At 32.6% G+C, this 14942-nt stretch overlaps 1 protein-coding gene across 1 annotated transcript in view; it reads right to left on the reverse strand.

Annotated features, from left to right (window-relative positions):
* LOC124358513 (fat-like cadherin-related tumor suppressor homolog) overlaps positions 1-14942 on the reverse strand; it is a 733849-nt gene that overhangs the window by 478965 nt on the left and 239942 nt on the right. The window contains 1 exon segment of the mRNA XM_046810807.1: positions 12252-12307. The gene's annotated coding sequence lies outside the window, so the exon portion shown is untranslated.

Genomic DNA, 14942 nt, shown 5'->3' on the forward strand with positions numbered 1-14942 from the left:
ATAGTATTTTAGGCCGATGGTATAGGATAAAAAACAAAAGAATTAAAATCTACTCAAATGTAACCATTTAAGGTTTTATTGGTATTTTATACCTGACATCATGGCTATTTTTATAAAGTAAAAAGCAAGAATTAGTCAAACATGACTAACAAAGAGAACTTAAAAAATAAGTCTAAATTTGTAGCGGTGGTCACAAAAAGGGGTTTTAATATCTTTACGGCTTATGTGGGATGGAACGTGAGAGTACATTATTACCTCGCCTTCATTAGATTTTAAAGCATTATGATAATATTTAATATTGAACAGTTTAAGGTCAAGTTTATAAGTATTTAACATACAAAAATGTTAACTAATTATATACTCAATTTTATATAACTATACAGTTAAAAATGAGAAATCTTGTCTGATAAGTAGCAGGAAGAAGTTGAAATTACGGAAAAGGACACCTTAACCAATTTAAGAATCACTCAAAGAAAGAAGAAATACCATCGTCGTAAGAACTACGAGAGCTTCAGCAGGATGAATCAGGATTATAGGCAGGTTTATGGAACATATTGGTAGGGAGTGTGGAACAAACCATCAAAAGGACCTGCAAAAGAAGAAAAGAAACAGCCTGGTTTATTTAAGAATTTTGATTATTATGTATATATACGTACATAGTATAAATACAAAAAGAATTAACTGAAAATAATATTTTATGTACATTTATATTAGATAGTGTTTTTAATTAATTCATCTTATGTATTAAAAAAACAATTTTGGTTTACTTTACTAAAAATGATGTACTTGTTTGTAAATAGTGATGTATTTTGTATTATGTAATATTTTATATCTTATATAAAAACCATAACTTTGACAACTTCTTTGAAATACTATTTTTTACCTTATCTGATAAGAGATAGAAAGAAGTTATATCAGAAAGGAAAATATGAACCTATTTAATAATCATCCAAAGAAAGAAGATATACCATCGTCGTATGAACTATAAAAGCTTCAGCAGTTTGCACCAGGATTAGAAGCAGACTTATGGAACAAATCGTATGGGGAGTATGGAACATAACCATTAAAAGAACCCTGAGAAGACGTTCAGCCAAAGTTTTTTTTGGCAGTCAAAAAATGAAAGAAATGAAAGATAGTGGACAAACTATACTAAGCGAAGACGAAGAGGGAGTAGCTAACAATCCTAATCTAACACTGAGGTTAGGAATAAGAATATTAGTATTAAAATATTCAAATCACATGAATCAGCCAGGTATAGCCCGGGATAAATACCTTTGTATGGTAGAAGCAATTCCGTTTAATGTGCAGAAGCAACTTGTAACAGAGTGAAGATAATTACAGGAATTGATTTGTTGTTCCGAAGATAAGAAAAGGGGCGGCTCGCTCCACTTAACTTTAGTTCCTTGGTGTCACTCTATCCAAAGAAAGGAGCAAACCAAAACAGTTTTTGCCAGAATTCACACAGGCCGATGTTCAAAAGTTAAGTGTTATGAAGTAAATATAATTAAAGGAATTGAATTGTTGTTCTGAAGAGCAGGAAAGGGGCGGCTCGCTCCACTTAACTTTAGTTCCTTGGTTTCACTCTATCCAAAGAAAGGAGCACACCAAAACAGTTTTTGCCAGTTGCACACAGGCCGATGTTCAAAAGCAAAGTGTAATGAAGTAAAGACAATTACAGGAATTGAATTGTTATGAAGAAAAGGAAAGGGGGCGGTTTGTTCCACTGAACTTTGGTTCCTTGGTGTCACTCTACCAACAGAAAATGATCTTCTCCAACCGCGGACAACGTCTTTAATTAATTTATGAACAAAACTACTAATACTGTTTAAACTGCATATGTCACTTATCTGCCTAGACTATACATTATTTATTTGAACACTCTTTATTTATAGCTATAAATTTATATGCAGATTTTAATAATTATACTATTAATATCAAAATATATTTTAAATTTTTATAATGGGTATAGTTTAATGTTTTATTGATTTTTTTTACTGAGAATTACATAAAATAAATACTTTTAAAATAAAATATTTAACTTGGATTAAGAAACATATAAATGTACAGAAAATACCTAAACATGAACCTGACCTTAAAACAATTTTGTTTTGTATTTTAAAGAACTATAGAAAATCCATTCAATACATAGGCCCAAAATTATTTAATCAAATGATTGATGGAATCAAATAGAGTAGTAACTTAAACCAATTATACTCCTTACTAAAATTTTGGATATTTACAAAACCTGATATTGCTTTTTAAACGAGTATATTAATTTAAGTTTTATGCGACCATTATAACATTTTACATCATTTTTAACCTGATTGTGTCAAACTATCATAATCATAGTAGTGTGAACGTGTTTGTTTTAGAGTGGGTGGATGTTCTTTCATGTGAATTTAAGTGTACGTATGTTATTTTTCTGATATTTGTATGTAATACATTTTCAACTATTTAAATATAATTGTTTATACATTTTTTGCAAAATCATTTATAATTTTAGTACATAAGATTGCATATTTGTATTTTTTATCTAAATAGTTTTTTATTCCTTACATTTTCTAATTAGTTTCTAATAATCACTCAATATTGTATAAACGTCTGCTATAAACCATTATTTTGTTGTACTCTTGTGCAGACGTCGCGGAAAGCAGTCTGTCTGTTAATAGGTAGCCAGCCGTTGATAACTTGAATATATTGCGCCACTAACAATCCCGATTGACAACAGGTCGTAATTACAAACGAAATATTTCTCAGACACAGGAATAATAATTCAAATACACAAAAAAAATTATTCAACATGCAAACAGATTCAACAGTGAGGTAAATGAATTAATAAATCCCCTGTGCAAAAAAATTACGCAGTGTGCTACAGTTTCCGCTATAGACAAAACCCGTGAAACAATAATTACAGTAATGTGAAAGATTTAGGAATGTATCTTATCCAAACTTGTATTGCCAAGCAAAAATGGTTGAGTTTTCACTTCTTGATGGATCCAAAACTGACACGAGCTCCTCACACGGGCTATCTGTAGTTGGCAGGAGGGGCCCCTCCATCCCCACTCTTTCTCTCCGCCTCGGTTGATCACCCCATTAAATCTAACACGTGAGGAGCTCGTCAAAAAATACTTCCAGTATATTAATTTAAAAGCTGTGGTGTTCTGTGCGTGGCATTAAAGTTAACACAATTGCAAGTCAGTAGCTCAACTTGTTCTCGTTGTGTGCGTACAGATAACTTTACTCACGCGCAGAAAAGTACTGCAGGGATCCAAGACAGAAAAAAAAGAAGATCAGATCCGACAATAAGCTCAATTAAAGCCAAAACGGAAAGAACAAACATACAAACTGGCTGGCTGGCTGATTGTGACTGTGGGGGGATGGATCCCCCACTTCTGTTAAGGCGTCTGCCGATTAGGCACTTGCCTTATGACATACAAACCTTGTTTTACGTTACTTATCCAGCTTTGTTACGTACCGTACAGAAGTCACGAAGCAGGTAACCACTGCCGTTACCAGACTGAAAGAAAGTTCCTCTGTCCTTATGTAATACAAATGTAATGAAGTGAATGACCACCGTTCTTAGATTGCAAATAATACATTTTGACCAATACGAATAGTTATACAATTTTCTATACATTTAGAATGTTTGGTACATTAAAGTCTCTTATCTTCTAATTATATTACAATTTAGACTTGGAAAATCGTTGCTGGGTTAATGTGTAGAAATACAGATACTCTTTACTGGATCCTTTCTGTAGATAACTTTATTTACTAAGAGAACACAAAAAAAATTTCAGATACAACTGACCATTCATCCGCTAACAGACTAGGATCATAATTTACAATGAAAAAATTCCTTAAATTTAACGGATGAAAATTCCTTAAATTTATTGCGAACAATGATTGTTGGAGTTGGGGCCTTCATATTAATCTTTTCTAGCACGTAAACTTGGGTAGCAGCCTCCTAATCAGTTTGACCGAAAGAGTCAGGAATAAACATAACCTTCTTAAAAGGTGCCATGACTCTATATCATAAACATATCTTCTCGTGGTTGATGTACCATTAGGTCTCAGTGTGAGGCGGCTCCAGCCTAAACGCTTGCCCATCCTGAATATAATTTAACTTCAAAACTATGGTAACAGGTTTTTTCACAATTTTATCGTAACTGAACAAGAATACTATGACCACCGATAAGATACCACAAGTCACTATCGTATAGACCTGCCACTGCGGTGACACAAACTACAAACGCCCTGCTCTTTGTGCAACAATGCTTTGTGCTGCCAACAAGAACATCAATGGAGTTTATGGCTCTTTAAGGCAATTTGTATCACTAATTTGTGTACGAAAGTATTAGATTGTACACTTATGCCATACATAGTACTTTTTCAATGTGCCTTTATGTAGGCATACGAATTTTGCATTATATATGGCTATCCGTTAAGAAGGACGATAAAAATATGAAATTATAAAATTTTGATTGAAACAGTGTTCTTAAATACTGTATAAGTCTATAGGTCTCAGGGACTCAGGTCAACCTATTGACAAGGTTAGTTTTACTTCTGTATGTTAGTTACAAAAATTACTAAGTCTAATGATAAAAAATTGTAATATTGGATTCGCACATTGAAAGCTTGTGAAACGTCAACACAATGACAGCATACAAGACGGATACGAGTCTGACATTCACGTCTCTGCAGCGTGTAAGTGACAGTTTATGACGGATGAGGATGGATTAATAAACTCTACATCAAGAAATCCATTGGAAAAGTATTAAAATGATATATAAAGTAAGCATATTACAAATATTATCAAGAAAAAGATATTTTACAATAATTATATATAGACATATAGAGAATGATTTGGTTCAACTATATGTTTCTTTCAATTAATAAACCAATAAAACGGTGTATTGAAAAAGAAAACAAAACGTAAAACTGTTTTACTAACCAACTCATTAAAATAACTTCGTCGCATATATACTTAAGTCCATATGGTAAAATTTCAGACTATCATCATAGTCACTTTGATTAGAAAACTTGTAAGACCTCAGTCAAAAAGTCGGAGATTTTCTTTTACTTTTTATTTTTACTTCAAATTAACTAGACATATTCCCTCGATCAAAAGAAACCTTAACAACAACCATTAAATAAAAACAAAAGCAATTATACATTTCTCAACACTAAAAAGCCCAGATGTCAATGTAAATATACCTAGAGTATTATCAGCGATATTTTAGGTGTCGATCAAAATTTGAAATGGAGAGATCATTTGTCACACTTGGGTGGCAAGTTAAGCACTGTCTCTTTGCCATCCAAGTTATTGCAGCCTCAGCAAATTACGATACTGTCATAATAGTGCCTATGCATATAAGCATTCGAATTTCAGCATGATGTTTTGGGAAATTTAAGTTGAATCAAACTCACTTCTTTTGATTCAGATTACAATTGTAAGGAAAAATTTTCAATAAAACTCTGAGATTCCCGTAAGCAAACTTTCAATAAGAACATAATTGAAACTTTTTTTATCAATTTACATTTTTAAATTTATATTTTATCGAAAAGATAATGCCAGAATATTTCCCAATAGTTGTACTGCTTAATTGTTACCCAATACAGGTTAACGGTATCAATTACACAGACTTCAACTGTACTCCTTGAGCGAGTGAGATTTTTTTAAAGCATATGTCAGACACCATCATAATCAGGGGTTTTACTCTTTGCCTGAATTGGATTATTAATTTGTATATGTTAATGAAATACTGTGGTAAATAGTATTTACCACATATTACCTATATTTATTTATACAATGACTGACAATTCACACGTTTACTTAATACTTATTAACATGCATGTTTAAACAAATGTGAAGATAATAAATGTAATTAAATCTATCAGTTAAGTTTAAATTATCTACGATCTTTCTATCAATAGCCATCCCGTGGACGGACTGACATATAGATGACCAGCGATGCGATTTACAGAATGGCCGTTCTGGTACTTAATCATACTTTATTATTTAAGTTATTACATTTCATTGTAAGAAAGCCTTTTATCCTGATTGGTATTTAGCTCCTGGATAATTGCAGCTTGAATATTTACAGCTGTTCATTTGGTTGGCGTGATTGCATAAAATTGGGCACCTGATGTACACCATAACACATCTCTTTTAATTATCTTAGATTTTAATAAATTATTTAGATAACTTCTATTCCACTGTCAGAGTCCTCTGATTAAAGTTTTAATCACTAAAGATTGCGTTTGACTTCGAAAAGGGATCAGGAACTTTATCTGCTTTAAGTTGGGCCAAACTAGGAACTTAGTCTTTATTCATTCAGTTGTACACAAATAGTTCAACTTTGCAGACGGGAAAATACTCCTTATTCTCATTAGCATGTTTAATAAGCTATCTGTTTTTAAAATTAATTTAGGTACGTTATTAAATTATGCCACTATTCAACTATATTAAATAATATTGAAATTAAAGAAAACGCCAGAAGTAAAACTGGGTTTAATTAAATGAATAGATTCTAGATGAATAGATAACTAGGACCAATAATTAGTAATTCTGGTGCTACGGTTTACTCATTTTCAAGACCATGTGACGCATAAGAAGGTTTGATAAGGTCAGAAGTAATACGGGATATACCATTTGGGAACATAATCCATGTTGAAATCCGTCTGGCCTACGTGAAAACAGTTACATACAAAATCTGCAGTCTATAAATCAATTTCTTCACAATATAACTAAAAGATTTTTACTATGTTTTAATCTGAATAATTATACTATTTAGAAAAGAAAATTGGTTTTTTTTAACAGTATATTTATAAAAAAGCAAAAGTCCGCTACACCATGTGTCAAAACAGGCTTCGCTGAAGTTGCATGCAAAATTTCAGATTCATTGCTCATTTCATTCTCAAGATATCTTAAAAATATAAGTTGCCACAAAACAATGCGTACAAAACTTATTGATGTGAAAGGAATTTCATGAAAAATTATAATTTCTACATCAGGAATATTGCTTTTTATCTTGCCACGTGGCCAATTCAAATTTTTGTTCATTAAATGACATACAATATTTAAATAGTAAACCAGTTTTGTAGTTAATGATTTTGTTTGTGTTGGGATATTTAGGATACAAGAGTTAATGCACATGTTTTGAATCTTTTATAGTTTGATTAAAAATATATTTTTTGTCCCTTCTTTGTTTCAAGTTTGTTTTTGAAGATGGAAGGACTGTACAGAAAACAGGATTTTTCCGGGCATTTGTTATTGTTCAGTGTTACAACAAAATACATTACTTATTGATTTATTGTGCTATATTTCCTCTTGGTTCTATCATGAGTACTCGTAACACCAATGCAATAGATATTAGCTAACGCTCATCCAAATCTCATAGAGTGACATGAAACATCATCAAACTCACATAGAACTGGAGTATCATGCACAATTTCAAATCTATAGATAAGTTTTTTTATATCGTGTAGACAAGCAGACATACCTGTATATTATAATTCTTAAGCCCCACAAGTGATAGACTTCGCAAAAACTCAGCCAAACAGTATTTTTACAAACTACCTTCCATTGTATTATGACACAGGGGTTAAATCATTCATAGGGCATAAAGAAATGTGACCTTGACTATGATCTTAAACTAACAAATCCAATAACGTAACGAACAATTTATGGCTATCAACAGAGAGAGGTTCCAAAATCCACTTTCTGAAACTGTCCTGAGGCAAGATGGGGTGGGAGGAACAGATTAGGAGTGTTGTGACTACGGAGACAAAAATACAATCCATTAAGTGTCTCAAGTTCCCCTATATAGCCAGGGGATACAACAAGGCGCCGGCGTCGTTTGTGGGTTGGAGGCGAGATTTATTACAAGGGTCTATAACAGAGATCCGCACAAGCGAATTGATTACAAGTACATGGAATGTTTGAACTTCAATAATTCAGAGCTCACGAAGACTGAAAAACCACCACTTCTTTAAATAGCAAACCTTTCAGACAATTAATTCTTCAGACTGATCTTATTAACTACAAGGAAGGAGTTGCTACAGATAACGCAGCGAATATAACACTTGCTGTGGAAATTTCGTTTGGTAAAAATAGGCACATACCTTGTTTTGCCCACACTTTAAACTTAGTTACGGAGAAGGGGATTGAGCTCAGTAACGATGCAACTGTCTTGATTGGTAACGTCAAATCAATTGTGACATGGTTCAAACACAGTGGTGTTGGAAGTGACGAGTTGAGGAAATTAACAGACAAAAGACCAGTTCAATCTGTACCCACCAGGTGGAACTCGGTTTTTTATATGATAAAAAAGATTTTTAGAGATCCGGCCTTTTGTAAATCAAGTTGTCAATCAACACGCCAGTGCACCGCCTATGCTTAGTGCTGCGAAAATTGAAATGCTCTCAGATATTGTTGATGTGTTGCGCCCTCTGGAATCGGCAACATCTGAGATTAGTGGGCAATATTATGTTACAGGAAGTTTGGCAATTCCAATTGCACACATAACTAAGCAAAGTCTTGATTGTTTGGACCCAAAAACTAATGTAGGAAAAGAGTTCCACAAACAAATTTTGAAACAATTCAATACAAGATTTGGTAATATTGAGCAAGTTCATCTTTTGGCTGTTGCTACCATCTTAGACCCCCGCTTCAAAAAAATGTACTTTGAAAATCATGTACATATTCAAAGCATATTGGTTTTATTGATAAAAAAATAAAAAATATGGACAAGGAACTGTCTGCAAAGCGATTGGCAACCGATTCGTCCTCCTCCGACTCTGAATTGGAGCAGAGGCCAAAGGGACTATTCTGTGATCACAACAAGACGATCCAGAAGAAATGGGGGAAACCAGATGACAACAACGAAAACCTGGGTGGAGAACCTCGAAGACTACATCCAGAGCTTTCATTGTATTTAGGTAAGCCTGCGTGTTTTCTTTGTTTGTTTTATATAATTAATATATACTCTTCAGCATATTTTGTTTACTTCTGTAAAATGTAAAAGAAACGTTAGTTGAAGTACGGTAAAAAATAAATTGTACAAAGTTTTACAATAAGTCACTTATATACAAATACGTCAAAACAACATACAATTTTAATATAATACAATATCAGTACAATGACAATATTTGTAAATATCTGTATAATTGTATAAGTGACTTATTGTAACAACACGTAACATGCTAATCAAAAAATAATTTAGTTTTACAATAGTAATTTGGTTTTCAGGTGCCCCCGCTGAAAAAATTCAACAAATACCCCTGCTATTCTGGAAGCAGATGGCCAGTACCTATCCACTACTAGCAGAATTGGCCAAAACCTATTTGATTACAATGGCCACGTCAGTTCCATCTGAGGAACTGTTTTCCAAAGTGGGACAGACAGTTACCAAACCCCGAAACAGACTAGAGGGGAAAATGATTTCCAAAGTGGTTTTCCTTCATTCTATTGAAGATACGCTATGGAGCTGGGAATGATTTTGTGTAGGCCTATCCTATAGCCTTTGTAATATGTATTAATAACTTGACGAAATTAAATAATTTTTTTATAACGTTTGATTTAAATTTATTGTGTGTATAATTGTGGTTTACCTATCCTTTTATACGAAACTACAGAATTATTACTAAAATATTGATGTTTGGATCCGATGTCCTTTTTTTACAATATACCAGTTTTTATAAAAACATCGATGTTTGGGTCCGATGTTCATCGATGTTTTCCACACATCGATGTTATGATTCGATGTTAACATCGATGGTCATCATTGATGTTTTTCTATCGATGCTCATCCCTACTAAAGATCAGCAAGTGCTAATTAGTTTCTAATAATCACTCTACATTGTATAAAAGACTGCTTTACGTCTTTCTTTTGGTTGTAGTTTTGTGCAAACGTCGCGTAAAGCAGTTAATAATTGAAAATTTAATTAACGTATTACATAAAATTACATACAAATATCAAAAATAACATACGTACACCTACATGCATACGATAGAACATCCACCCACTCTAAAACAAACATTCACACGCACATACTACTATGATTATGATAGTTTTACACAATCATCAGGTTAAAAATTATGTAAAATGTAATAATTGGATGCATAAAACTTAAATTAATACACTCGTTTAAAAAGCAATACAATAATAAGTTACTACTCGATTTGATTTCATCAGTCATTTGATTAAATAATTTTGAGCCTATGTATTGAATGGATTTTCTATAAGAGCTCTTTAAAATACAGGAAGTTGCAGTTCATATTGAGGTATTTTCTGTACTTTGGCTTAATAGGTAGCCAGGCGTTGATAACTTGAATATATTGCACACCACTAACAATCCCGATTGACCACAGGTCGTCATTACAAACGAAATATTTCTCAGATACAGGAATAATAATTCAAATTCACAAAAAAGTAATTCAACTTGCAAGCAGATTCAACGGCGGAGTAAATAAATTAATAAATCCCCTGTGCGAAAAAATTACGCAGTGTCCTACAGTTTAAAAAGTTTCAGCTGTAAACGAAACCTTGAAAACATTAATTACAGTAATATGAAAGATTTAGAAATATATCCTATCCGAACTTTTAATGTTAAGCATAAATCGTTGAATTTTCACTTCTGGCTGCTTAATACCTTCCAAGTGAACCAACACACGATGAAGAAGAAAATATGATGTTACTTACATCTGTGCTACCTTATGATGTCCAGGAGTGGCACACCACTAACCACATGAAAAACTATATACACCATTTACCATATACCTTCATATGGTAAAAAGTTAGTATAAAACGGTGGATCATTAAGTCTAGTCCACTGTGAAACAGGTTGTTGGCAAAAGCAAAAACAGAATTTGCAGTGCCCTGCGTGTTTTTAAGGTAAAAAATAACTGCCCGATTCCTTGAAAATTCATTAGCATTAAAATTAGGAAATATGGTCTAAAAATAATTAATTCAAATAAAACAAAGTACAAACACCGTAAGGGCGGAAAGATTTAAAATATATGTAACATAGCTAAGAAAATTAAAAAAAAGTCAGTTCCAATATACTAATTATAATCTGTGGTGTTCTGTGCGTGCCATTAAAGTTTAAAATAACGCAAGTCAATAGCTCAATTTATTTTCATTGTGTGTGTACAGATAACCTCACTAACGCGCAGCAAAGTCCAACTGGGACCCAAATTAGAAGAAAACATCAGGTCCAACAATAAGTTCAAATAGAGCAAAAATGGAAAGGAGGATATTCAAAACATACAAACCTTGTATTACGTTACCTATTAAGGTTTGTTACGTACCGTACAGAACTCACCGAGCAGGTAACCACTCTATGATATGCCGTTACTAGGCTAAAAGAAATTTCCTCTGTCTTTATCTATTACGAATTTAGTACAGTGAATTACCTCCGTTCTTAGATTGCAAATAATACATTTTGACCAATAGGAATAGTTATAGAATTTTCTATACATTTTGAATGTTTGGTACATTAAAGTTCCTTATCTACTAATTATATTACAATTTAGACTTGGAAAATCGTTGTTGGGTTAATCTGTAGAAAAACAGAAACTCTTTACTGGATCCTTTCTATAGATAACTTTATTTACTAAGAGACACGCAAAATAAATTTTAGATACAACTGACCATTCATCCGCTAACAGACTAGGATCATAATTTACAATGTGAAAATTCCTGAAATTTAAACTATGTAAACGTTTTGTAAGAAACAATTGAGATAGAGCAAAAATGTCAGTAAACCCTTTTTTTATACATCATATCATCACCTATAAAATATATTTCATCAGATTCGTAGTAAGTGCTATTGTTTGACCGCTACTGAGGTGCAAAAAATACATACAAAGGTGAAAATGGACCTGCCATTGATTTTTTAGGGGTAAATATTCAGCTGCCATACTTTTCCTGACGGTTACACGACAAGCATAAGATAATTTTTGCCGCTTAATGAAGTGGTAAGCTTAGAATTTGCATACCTAAGGTAAGCAGCCAATCAGTCTGTGAGTTATACATGCAACTGAATAAGCTTAGACCCACAATTTTACAAATAAAATCCCAAAGAATAAATAGATTATATACTTACGTATTACGAAACAAATCAATGTTGTACAACTGTCATTTACTACATCCTGATCCGCCAGTAAAATCCATACATTTGTTACTATGCACACAGTAGAATTACGTTAAATACAAATACCATATTATGTAATTAAGACGAACACTTACCCTAATTTATTAAGAAACTGCTCTTTCAGCGCGACAGTGAGTCTCCTCGGTTAAGTCTGGAAACATAACAAGACAATTAATTTTCTTGCACTTTATTCACGAAAACAACTTGACAGCAGTTTTCAAGTGTAATGTAAAAATGAACTCAATAGTTGCTTATTTTTTTGGGACGCAAGAGAGGAAAAATATATTTTAGAGTAGTAGCTTTACAAAGGTTCGACAAAACATCAAAGAAGAACGTAACAGATTTCCCCGAGGTACTCGGCCTGTCAACCTTCTTCTAATTCTTTATTTAATTACATTCTTTATCTACCTTTGACCGAGTCTGCGGTTCATAAACAATTCCAAGAAAACAATGCATTATTTAGATACCGCTGAGAGGTTCAAAGCATTCCGTAAGTTAACACAATTCAGTCCGTCAATTCAATCTTTATTTTGTAGACGTTCACAAATGACCTTTTAATGTTATGTATGGCAACTGCTTTATCTGTTTCTGAATAACTGATGTGTAATATTTTACGAGTATTTGTCTTTCGATACAACAAAGACAGGAATAATAGTAGTGTCCTATTTATAAACAACTAGCGGGCCCGGCGCGCTTTGCTGCGCATTTCAATAATTTTTTGCAAAAGTTGCCCGCGGCTTCGCACGCAATTTCCCGTTGAAAACAGTACACTATATTCACTTATTCTTTTTCTATCACATTCTAAACATTGCTGAGATAATTGATAGTCGTTCCATCGTGAGCCTCTTGGGCGTATTATGAAGGTATGTACCATATTCCTGCCTCTATCTAGCTGTTACCCACGGCTTCGCACGCAAATCTTAAGAACCGAAGTCCTTATATTACTTAGTAAATTTTTTTTTTTACTATAATAAATTTTAGATTAAATTAGTTATATCTCCGATGCCACGATTGAGCTTGCTTTGTTGTCTCGATCGAGAGAATATGTACACACGGAGTTTTGAGAACCATACTTCTGTCAAAAAAAACAACTAAGGTTGATTTTATAACATTCTTTATATTTGTAGCCAACGTAAGATAGTAATTATGATATCTGCATTACTCTTCTGATCAAGCATGAGCATGGTTTATATTAAATAAATATTGCAGTTAAAGGTGAATTTTTACGTCAAATTTGAATTGTATTATCTGGATAGTAAAGTCTATGTTTAACAGTGATTGCAAAAACAGTTTAAACAAAATTTGTCGTTTCTCTTAAGCTTACTCTATGCTTTAAAACTATAAGTGTAATATATGTTTACAAAGAACAGCTGATTAAAAATTTGAAAAGACGTTAACATATGTTTGCTGCAATGCATTTCTTATGGGTATTTCTGTAACCAGTGGGGCGGAATCCTGAATCGGGAAAGGGATGGGCATAGCTTATAAACCTTCTCCGTGGAAAAATACATATACGTACAAATTTTCATCATGATCGGTCCAATAGTTCACGATTCCATAAAGGACAAACATACAAACATTCATTTTTATATATATAGATTTGTGATGAGAACACGTTTAACTTACTAAATGAGTGAGTGTAAGTAAAAACTTGAAAATACAATTAAACCATAAGGAGATTTTAATAATTTTTGAAGACTTGGAGATCTGTGGAAAGCTTAAACGTGAACAGAGCTCAAGGTAAGCGTCAGTTTAAGGAGTTTATGAGATAACAAACTGACATGAGATAAGATCTTTCCCGTTATATCAGCATGAAAAAGAATAATAAAAAACTAAATCTATTTGCAACAGAGAAAGGAACTATTTACCGCAACTTTATTATTTAGGCTATCGTTATCTGTCTGAGCGATAAGCTCTTTCTGTGATAAGCGAGAATTAAACATTAATTATCCGGCGCTGCCACTCCATCTGTATTATGTCTCTGTGCATTGTGCATAACTAATAAGTTTTGTTGGTAAAACTACGTAATAAATCGCAGTGCGGTGCTAGTCGTTCGTAATTAGACTCGTATTTGTGCGAGTTACAGAAACTGAAAAGACCTGTTCAACTGAATTCTCCACGATATCGGGAAATATTGGTTTTCTTAACAAAGGTAAAACTACGTGATCAATACTCAGAAAATTAGAAGAAGGATTTGAATAATGTCTTATAGACTGTATTTATGTACACTGACTTAATTTACCATCTGTCAAGAATATAAAACGACAAAACTAACATAACCAAACTACAATACATTGAAACACTAACGGAAAGGTACATCATCCTTATAGGATAACGATAACAAAGGGGAATTAAACTCTTTTTCGCGATCGAAAATGTCAGAACGCATGTCATTATTTTCCTTGGCGATAATATATTAATATTTTGGATGCACTATTATATTTTTCAACTAATCATAATGTAAAAATGTAGTAGTTATTACAGTTTTACAATAAAATGGAACGTTAACTGCGAAACCAAAAAAACATAAAATAAAACCTACTGTACTAGATCTGTAAGTTTATAAAACAAAGCAAAATGTTATATAATGTTAGTTAATTATGTACTTTAGTCCATTAGTATATTTTTTTTAGATCAATTACCCTATAATGGCAAAACCTTACACATATAAGGTAATGGTAATTCAATCAGAGAATATTACTCACTAAAACCAACACACCAAATATTACTTTTATTGTTATCGTGGCTTAATTTTTATCTTCTTACAGAAAAAAAACTTAACGTTT

This window comes from Homalodisca vitripennis, chromosome 3, assembly GCF_021130785.1.
Source record: "Homalodisca vitripennis isolate AUS2020 chromosome 3, UT_GWSS_2.1, whole genome shotgun sequence".
Taxonomy (NCBI): Eukaryota; Metazoa; Arthropoda; class Insecta; order Hemiptera; family Cicadellidae; genus Homalodisca; species Homalodisca vitripennis.